At 46.3% G+C, this 10,154-nt stretch overlaps 1 long non-coding RNA gene across 1 annotated transcript; it reads right to left on the bottom strand.

Annotated features, from left to right (window-relative positions):
- Positions 1–975: 975 nt before the first annotated feature.
- On the bottom strand, positions 976–9,208 carry LOC138823570 (uncharacterized). The gene is made up of 3 exons (XR_011370855.1): positions 8,359–9,208; positions 2,800–2,904; positions 976–1,094 (listed from the first exon to the last, which is right to left on the bottom strand). It is a non-coding gene; the product is annotated as an uncharacterized lncRNA (long non-coding RNA).
- Between the last annotated feature and the right edge of the window lie 946 nt (positions 9,209–10,154).

A 10,154-nucleotide genomic window follows, 5' to 3' on the forward strand; every position in this document is an offset into this window, starting at 1 on the left:
GCACACGCTGACACTGAGAAGACAGTAGATAAAGCCAGCCTGAGCAGACTCCATGTCCAACTCTGTAGAAAATCAGGCCTAGAAGAGTGACTCCACTGGTAGAACATCAGCCAGAAAAACACCCACACTCAAGAGAGAGAAAGGGAAAGAGGGGACCTGAGGGGGAGAAAGAAAATGGACAGAGAGAAAAACAGAGGGACATGCATACATACCTAAAGACAGACAAAGAGACAAATTCAGGAGAAAGGATTGAGTGAGAAGGAATGGGATAGGGAGAAAATGATTAGAGGAGAAGAGGAGAAGAAGAATGGTGGTGTAAAAAAGGAGAGATTAGAGACAGTAAAGGGGAGGATGGCCCAAGGAAAGGCCACAGAGGAAAAGGAGACTGAAAAACAGAGTTCAAGCCAGCACACTCCGAAATGCATACACACAAAAACAAAAAGAGAATAAAAAAACATTGAGAAACCATGGAAATTAATATTACTTTCCTCCCCAAATGCCCTATTCACTGAACACTGTTCCATGAGGAGTTCACCATTCCTTACTTTCCTCCTCAGCTCTCTTTGAGTATCAGTATCAACCCTGTCTTAAACCAGTTATGCATCATTTGTCTATTTGGAACCTTATTGCTTCTCTCACCAGAAACCTATCTCATACTTTGAGAATAGCATTGCTCCCCAAATACCCCTGAGCATTACCACTGATCCACCAGGAGCCCCAGCCCTCCTCTTGCCTCTAATCTCATCAGTCTACTCTTCAGGTTCAGCCTTCTGACCCAGTGTACACATAGAAAACGTCAGGTTTGCCCAACTCCTCCCCATCACACACTTCTCACCCAAAGGCAGCATCAATCCTCAGCACGGCCTTTGTGTGCAATTCTACTGCCCTGGGTGAACCAATACAAATAATCTAGTGTGAAGGGTCATATAAAATCTTACTGAATTTTTGTTCTTGTGGGAAGGCAGTCATCCCAGGCAGGGTCCATCCACGGGTGTGGTCCATATACAACCAATGTCCGTCCAGGCTATGTCCTTCCACAGATCCCAGTTTATATCCATGATTCCTGAGGTTTCCTGTTCCTTTACCACCTCTAGCTGAAAGGAAGGGAATATATTTTAATTCATACACTTTGTGGTTCCAAAAATGGCCTCTTGATGTTCAGAATGTTCAAATATTTAAAACTTGGCTCCGATAGCATTCTTTATTCCCCACGAAGAAAAATTGGGCTCTGCTATTCTTCCATGAGGCCTAAAGTATTTACTGGGAAATGGAAGCACCATGCCCATGCTGGGTGCTCTGGGAAAGGGGGCCTCTCTGGGGACTCATACAGTCTCTACTAATATTCTGACACCTCTCAGTGCACCTTTACAGTGCACATGTCATCCTTCCCTGTCCATTTACACCAACCCATTATCCCCTTGCTTCCACAACCAATTGTAAGGTGACTCTTACACAGCTGTCCCTCATATAAATACACAAATCCCCTTTCAAAACAGAGAAAGCAACCTTTGCCTCACCAGATTAACAAAGCCAAATTGCCTTCCCTGATGCTGTAGGCTTATTTCTGTAATCCTACCTATCTGCCAAGTTGACACCTTGAAGATTGCATTTACAGCAAGTCTGGGAAGACTCCATCTTCAAGTAACTAGAGAAATGCGAGCCTGGAAGTGTAACTCAAGCAGGAGAGAACCAGACATATCCATGAAAACTGAGAGAGAGAGAGAAAAGAGAAAGACAGAGAGGGAGAAAGGGAAAGAAGAAATAAGAGAGAAGTGTAGAGAGAGAGGAGTAGTGAGGGAGGTGGGGAGAGAGAGACAGGTTCAAGAGCGGGAAGAGAGGGAAAGGGAATGGTAGAGGGAAGTAGAACAGCAAGAAGAGGAACAGGAGAATTAGAATAGCAGTAGTTATGGGAGGAGTGAAAACAATGAAGAGAAATGGTGGGGAGGAGCAGGGAGAAGGTGAGAAAAGTGGAGAGAGAACAGAGATGGCAAAGGATACAGAGCATAAGAAAAAAAAAGCACTGAGGTGTAGCATCACACACAAACACATACACACAACAAACAAAAGGAAACAATAAAAGAATAACGATTGAGAAATCTTACAAATCAACAGTTAATACCTTCCCAATCACTTTCTTCACTGAAGAATGGCACATGTGGAATTCAGGATTCCTCAGTTCCCTTCTTAACTTTCCTCCTGTCTTCTCCTTTACATTTAGTGTCCACTCTGTCATTTACTTTGTACCCATCTTTTCCCTCTTGTAGCTCATATTGGGACTCTTACCAGAATCCCATTTTGTTCTTTCAGGGGAGATCTGCTCCCGAATAGCTCTGAACTGGACCACTGATCCCACCTCCTGCAGAAAATCTCATCAGTCTGCTCTGCAGGCTTAGCCTCCTGATATCAGTGCACACATAGCAAAAGCCAGGTGTTGGGGCTGGGAAGGTGGTTCAGTGGTAGAGTGCTTGCCTTGCATGCATAAGTCCCTGGGTTCGATTCCTCAGCATTGCATAAGCAGGGAAAAAAGGTGGAAGTGGAGCTGTGGCTGAAGTGGTAAAGCGCTAGCCTTGAGCTGAAGAGCTGAGGGACAGTGCCCAGGCCCAGAGTTCAGGCCCCATGACAGGACCCCCTTCCCTCAAGAAAAAAAAAATGTCAGGTGTGCCCAATTTCTCCCCATCACACACTTGTCTCCCAAGAGCAGACAGCATCATCCTGCACCACTCCCTCTCTGTGGAAATCTCATGGCCCTGGCTAAACCAACACAAATAACCCAGTGGAAGAGGTCATATTCAATCTTACCGAATTTTCACTCCTGTCCAGATGCAGTCATCCCAGCAGGGTCCATCCACAGGCACCACTGTATCTTTATGCTTTCTTAGGTCTCGTGCTCATTCACAGGTTTCTCTGATAGGGAGAAAATGTATTTAATCCATACATTTTCTTTCATTAAATAATGAGCTCTGGATGTTCAGAATGTTCTCAGATTTGAAACTCTGCTCCCCTGGCAATCTGATTTACTAACCAGAAAACTTGGGCTCTGCTCTTCTTCCATGAGGCCTAAAGTCTTCACCTGGGGACTGCTAGGGGAAAGGAAGCACCCTGCCCAAAGCCTGGTGTTTTGGGGAAGTTGTGTCAGTAGGGGGACTCCCTGTGGATGAACAGGTTCTCTACAATACCTCTCACTCCTTTCTGTGCTGACATACTGGCACTGTGCACAGGTTCTTTCCACCCTGTCCATTCTGCACAACCACCCACCACATGTTTCCCTCCTCAAACAGTTCCAAGATGTCTCTCACACATCCGTCCCTCAGATAAGTACACAAATCCCTGTGCTACACCAGATTAACAAGGTCAGAAACATTGCTGATGGTGGTGGATCATGCTTGTAATCATAGTTCTTCCAAAATGTGACACCAGAAGATCAGAATTTAAACCAGCCAGGGCACACTCCATCTTCAATTAAGTAGAAAAATGCTGGCTTAGAGGTGTGACTTAAGTGATAGAGCAAGAGCTATGAACATGCCAACTCAAAGAGAAAGATCTAGAGAGGCAGGAGAGAAAAAGACAGATTTGTGAGTACAGTGGATGGGAGAGAGAATAGAAGAGGAAGAGAAGAGGAGAGAGAAGAGGGAAAGGGGAAGAAGAGACGGAGAGGAATGGCTTGGAGGGAAGTGAGCTGGAAAGGGGAAGAGAGACAGGAAATAGGGAGAAAGAAGAGACAGAAAAGGAGACAAAGAGAAAATCACTCAGTTCAAGTGCCAGTACCAGCACACACTCACAAACACATGCACACAACCACAAAATAACCCAAAGAAAATAAAATCAAACGAGAGACACAACATGGAAATCAACAGTAATTCCCTGTCCACCCGTCTTCACTACAGATGGTTCCATGTAGAATTCAAGAAACCTTAGCTTCCTCCTCTCAGCTCTCCTTCAGCATCAGTGTCAACCCTGTCTATCAGCAAGGTGCCTATTATTTGCCCAATTTTGGCCCTCATTGCTTCACTCACCAGATTCCCCTCTCATTCTTTCAGCTGAGTTCTGTTCCCCAAGTGCCCCTGAGCCAGCCCACCTCCTGCTGCAAATCTCATCAGTTTGTCCTGCAGCTTCAATCTCCTGGACCCAGTGCACATATAGCAAAGGCCAGGTGTGCCCAAGTGCTCCCCACGGCTCATCACCTAAAAGCAGCACCAGCCCTCAGCATTGCCTCTGTGTGGATTTCTAATATCCTAGCTGAACCAACACACATAACCCAGTGGTGGAGGATGATATCCTATCTTAACAAATTACTTTTCATGTGGGAACACAGTCTACCCAGGCAGGGTCCATCTTCAGGTAAAGCCCATCCAGGCCCTGACCATCGGAACTACTTATAAGCAGAAGGACACAAGCAACTACTATTATCCACACTTTCTCAGGTCTCTTGCTCCTTCAGAGATCACTCTCACTCTGGTGAATGGAAAGAAAAAATGCTTTAATTCATATACTTTGTAATACCAGAAATTGACTCTGGATGTTAAAAATGTTCTAATATTTGAAACTCAGCTTCCTTCCCTCCATGGTTCCCATAGGAAAAAAATCAGGCCCTCCTATTCTACCATGAGACCTATATTCTTCCCTTGGGAACTTACAGGGAAAACACCATGGCCAAAGTCTATGCTCTGGGGAAGCAGGTTCAGCTGGTGCCTCTTTGGGGAGTCTCACAAGGTCTCTACTAAGAACCGGACACCTCTCAGTGTTGACACCCTTGCACTGTGGAAATGTAATTCTCTGCCTATTGTCATCCTACACACTAGCCCACCATAGCCTTCCTTTCTAAACACTTGTGAGGTGTACCTTACACAGCTATCCCTCACATAAGCATACCAATCCCTTTTGAAACAACAGACTAACCAACCCGTGCTCTACCAGATTCACAACGTCCAAAGAACTGCTAGCTCCTGGAGGCTCATGTGTGTAATCCAAACTATTCTACTAGTTGACATTGGGAAGTCTGCAGACAAAGCCAGCCTGTGTAGACTCTACTTATTGCAACCAGAAAAATTCAGGACTAGAGGTGTGACTACAGAGGTAGATCACCAGCCAGAAACATGTAAACTGAAAGAAAAATGAGAGTGAGAGACTAAGACAGACAGAGAGAGAGAAAGAGAGAGAGAGAGAGAGAGACAGACAGACAGACAGACAGACAGACAGACAGACAGACAGACAAACAGACAGACAGAATCGGCGGAAAGAGACAGAGACAGATTCAGGAGGAAGAAAAGAGTGAGATGGAATGGGAAAGGGAGAAGAGGGGAAACATCAGAAGTGAAGGAGAAGAGGAAAATATGAGGGAGTAGGAATGAAGAGAAATGGTAGAGGGGGGAGAGCAAAGAAAGTCCAGGAGGAAAAGGAGACTCGGCGAGAAAACCAGACAAGTATAGAGTACAAGCCTTTATACCACCACACGCTCACAAATGGATCCAATAATAAAGAAAAAAGAAAGACAATAAAGAAAAATCATGGAGACATCATGGAAATTCACAGTTCTTCCCTCCACACCCACCCTCTTCAATGAACTCTGGTCCATGTGGAGTTCAGGACTGTTAGCTTCCTCCTCTCACCTCTCCTTCAGCATCAGTTTCAACCCTGTCCATCACCAAGATGCCTGTCCTATGACCACTTTGGCCCTCACTGCTTCTCTCACCAGAAACTCATTATTTGAGAAGAGCTCTGTTCCCTAAATACCCCTGAGGTGCACCACTGATCCCACAGGAGCCCCAGCCCACCTCCTGCTGCAAATCTCATCATTATGCAGTGCAGGCTCAGCCCTCTGAGCCCAGCCCCCCCATAGCAAAGGCCAGCTGTGCCCAACTCTCCCCATCCCACACTTGTTACTCAAGGGCAGCATCCGCCCTCAGCACTGCCTCTGTGGGAATCTAATGACCTTGCTGAATCAAAACAAATTTCACAGTGGAGAAGGCTCACATCCAATCTCACTGGATTTCTGTGGAAATGCAGTCAGCCCAGGCAGGGTCCAGCCACAGGCACCACTATATAGCCATGCTTTCTCGGGTCTCCTGTTCCTTCACATAATTCACCACCTGTAGCTGAAAGCAAGGGAATATATTTTAACTGGTACACTTTGTGATTCCAAAAACGGACTCTTGCTGGTTCTCCCTGCAGAAAATTAGGGTTTACTTTTCCATGAGTCCTACAGTTTTTCCCAGGAAACTGCCAGGGGAAAGGAAGCATCATGCCCAAAGCCTGGTGCTCTCGGGAAGGGGGTGTCAGCTGGGGGCTTCCCAGGAAACTACCAGAATCTCTAGAAAGATATGACAACACTGAGCGCTGACCCTTTGTGCAGTACACATGTTCCTCCCTCCCTGTCCATTTGCACACCAGGCCACCACCCCCTTCCTTCAACACCATTTGTAAGGTGTCCCTCACACAGCTGTCCCTTACAGAACTACACAAAACCCTTTCAAATAACAGAGAAGGCAACCTGTGCTACACCAGACTAACAAAGTCTAATGTGTTGCCTGATGCTGGAGGCTCTTGCCTGTAATCCTAGCTATCCCACAAGTTTACCTGCAACATTATACAGACAGCACTTTGGGAAATTCCTTCCTCAATTAACTAGAGAAATGAAAGCCTGGAGGTATGACAAGTGGGAGGGAACTAGTTATGACCATGTAAACTGAAAGAGATGAAGAGAGAGATAGGAGAGACAGAGAAAAAGACATTGTGAGAGACTGATTCAAGAGCAGGGAGAAAGGAAGACAGAATGGAACAGGAAGATACATGAGGAGGGAATAGGAAGAGAAGAAGAGGGAGAAGAATGAAAGGGGAAGAATAGGAGGAATGTAAGAGGGAGAAAGAAAATTAAGGAAGGTAGTTGGGATGGGGTGGAGAGTTGAGAAGGTGAGGATGAGAAGAGAGTGCAAAGGAGACAGAAAGAGAGAAAAGCAGAGTTCAAGCTCCAGTACCAGTACACATGCAAAACACGTACACACAACAAGCCAACATGAGATAAAAGAAAAAGCATGCAGAAATCAAGGAAAGTCAGAGAACTTCCCTCCCCACCCACCCTCTTCACTAAATACTGGTCCATGTGGAGTTAAGGATTCCTCAGCTCTTTCCTGACCATCCTGAGTTGTCATACAGCATCAGTGTCAGTCCTTTATTTCAATAAGGTGCCCATCCTTTACCCTCTTTTGGCCTTCCTGGTTTCTCTCACCACAATCCCATCTCATTCTTTGAGGGGAGATTTGCTTCCCAAATGGCCCTGAGTTTGATCTGATTCACCCAGAGGTCAGGCCACTTCCTTCCACTGTCTACTCTGAAGGCTCAGCTTCTTGACCCAGAGCACAAATAGCAAGGGCCATGTGGACCCAACTCCTCCCCATCACTCCCTTGTCACCCCCCGAAGCTGAACCAACACATATGACCCAGTGGTGGAGGGTCACATCCAATGATACCAAGTCTTTGCTCATATTCAGAAACAGTCAGCCCAGTCAGGGTCCATCCACAGACAAAGTCCACCAAGCATCCATCCACAGGCACCACTGTATCTCCATACTTTCTCAGGAATTGTGCTCCTTCTCACGTTTCTCCACCTCTACCTTCAAAGAAGGGATATTATTCTACTTCATATCCTTGGCCAGTCTAAACAGTGGCGCTGGTTGGTCAGACTGTTCTCTTATTTGAAACTCAGCTAACCCAACCTTCTGCTTCCCCTTAGAGAAAATGGGGGCTCATGGGAGGAGTTGCAATTCAAAACAACCTGTCTAGGTAATAGGGTCTCTTTGATAGTGAGCAAATAAACAACTCTGAAAAAAGAGATTCTTGGATGATGGTTTTATGTTGGGATTATGATGAGATTTAGAGAGAAATCACACAGGCAGGAGAGTGCATTGAAATGGAGGAAAGTAAGGGGAGAAAACATTGAAAGTGCACTGGGTGAATGGCGACAGGTATCTCTCCATTCCCAGTGAAGATTTGCCTTTATGCTCCAACCTAGCCAGGGTAACTAGTGTGCTCAGTAGTTGTACCCAGTCACCTAGAGACTGCGGAAGGAGAAGCAGAGTCCAGGATGTGTCCTGCCCCTCATATGCATGGATTCCTATACCAACAAGCTCAAAGGCCTCATCTTGAACCGAACTAAAGAACTCAATAAACTGGCAAGTAGGGACACAAGCAACCTACCTGGAAGGTGAGATGACCCGCTGCAGAATTTGGGACAAAAACACCTTAGTGTTGAGGGCACAAATGGGAAAGGTTGTTCAATGAAGTGACAATACTCTTAAGTAAGGGATCAATGTGGATATGCCCAGCTCAGAAGGTACAGGCAGCTTGAGGCCCCTTTCAGCTTACCTTTCAGCATTGGAAAGCCTTGGTGATGTCAGCTGTCCTTTCTCCAGAAGAAATCCCTGCTGGTGAATCACACAACCTGGCCATGCTGGCCTGAGACGTCCGCAGGGTGAACTTCCTGCACGACTCCTTCCCCACTTGCAGCTCTTCAATTGCACACCTCTCTGCTTTTCCACACACCAGATAGTCACCCCGAAGGTCTGAGTCTGGTGGGTGGTTTTCAATTTTGCTGTTTCAGAGTTCTGTACCCATTTCTCTGGGCCAGCTTTACTCTCAATCTGTGGACATTACTTTGGGGCATTCATGACTTGCAGCTCTTCAATTCCACACCTCGCTGCTTTGCCACACCCCAGTTAGAGTTACCCCAAAGGTCTGAGTCTGGTGGGTGGTTTTCAATTCTGCTGTTTCAGATTCCTGTCCCCCTTTCTCTCGGACAGCTTTACTCTCAATTTGTGGACATTACTCTGGAGCCTTCACACAGCAGCAGATTCTTCAAAAAATAGTGACTATCCTGTTAGCCACCCTCCTCCAGCCCGTCTAATGTTCCACCTGGGGCCTATGGCCTCCCCCTGAGGCTGCGCAGTGGGAAGAGCATTTTCCACTGAGTGGGAACTGTCTAGTGTGCCCGAGCAGCTAAAATAATCCGGGCCCCAAATGAAGCTGGAACTGGAGATCTGCAGGGTGTATAGCGGAAGCACAAGCAGACTGGCACTTCGGGTTCTCTTCAGAGGTAACTGAAATTCTGAGGACAAGCTGAAGGCCTGAGGTGCAGAAAAGGTTGCTCTTTTTCATGCAGGGAGAGGGCTGGTGGGATTTTCCTCAGGAGTTGGGCATGGTGGACTAGCCAAAGGCATCGTTTTTGGTTCTACACTGCTAGCATTCTCCTTGAAGTGTTCCTGCATGAGCAGGTAGGTGCCCATGGCTTCATTGAATTCTCGGCCCTGGATTGCCTTTTCAATGCCAGCTACGCTGTACCCCATGTCACACATGACTGTGACAATAATGGGGTCCAGCTTTTTGGGAAGTGGCTCATCAGGAAGCAGGCCAAATCCCATACCTAGAGCCAGCCATGGGTGCTGCATTATTTTCTTAATAGCAGGCCTCAGATTGAAGTCCACAGCCAGCAGTTTAGAAAGGAGATCACGGCCCATTGCAGATAGGTAAAGGGGACCGGTGTACCTGGACTCTAGGATTTGTTTCTCTATCTGAGTCATCTTATACCCCTCAAATGGGAACTTTCCTGTTGTCATCATATATAACAGGATGCCCAAGTCCCAAAAGTCCACCTTGTACCCATCGAACATGTTGTATAGGAACACTTCAGGAGGGTGGAATATCAAGGCTCCACAAACCCCCTTTACCAACTGCCCTGGGGACACCCTGATGCTAAGGCCAAAATCACTGACCCTGGCATTGTGGTTGGTGTCCAACAGCAAGTTGTCGACCTTCAGATCTAGGTGTGCAATACCGTTCTCAGCTCTTTCTTGAGAAGAACTTTGACCGCCACTGTGGTGTCTGTGAGGCAGTGATGGGCCAGTTTTACATAGCCAAAGCTGCCGTAACCAATGACCTCTCTTAAATTGTACTTTCCAATGACAGTGATCTCCTCCTCCCTGGGGAAGGAACTAAAGTTGTATATTAACATCTTGCAGCTGGAATGGCAAGTGATCAAGAATAAGAATTATCTAAGATAATCTAAATAGAGTTAGTAACTTATAAATCTTAAAAGGAAACTACCAACGAACAAGTAAATACAACCCCCACCCCTGACAAGTAAATGAAATCCCCAAACCCAAACA

Source organism: Dipodomys merriami, unplaced genomic scaffold (genome assembly GCF_024711535.1).
Source record: "Dipodomys merriami isolate MVZ:Mamm:240054 unplaced genomic scaffold, mDipMer1.0.p SCAF_1204, whole genome shotgun sequence".
NCBI lineage: Eukaryota > Metazoa > Chordata > Mammalia > Rodentia > Heteromyidae > Dipodomys > Dipodomys merriami.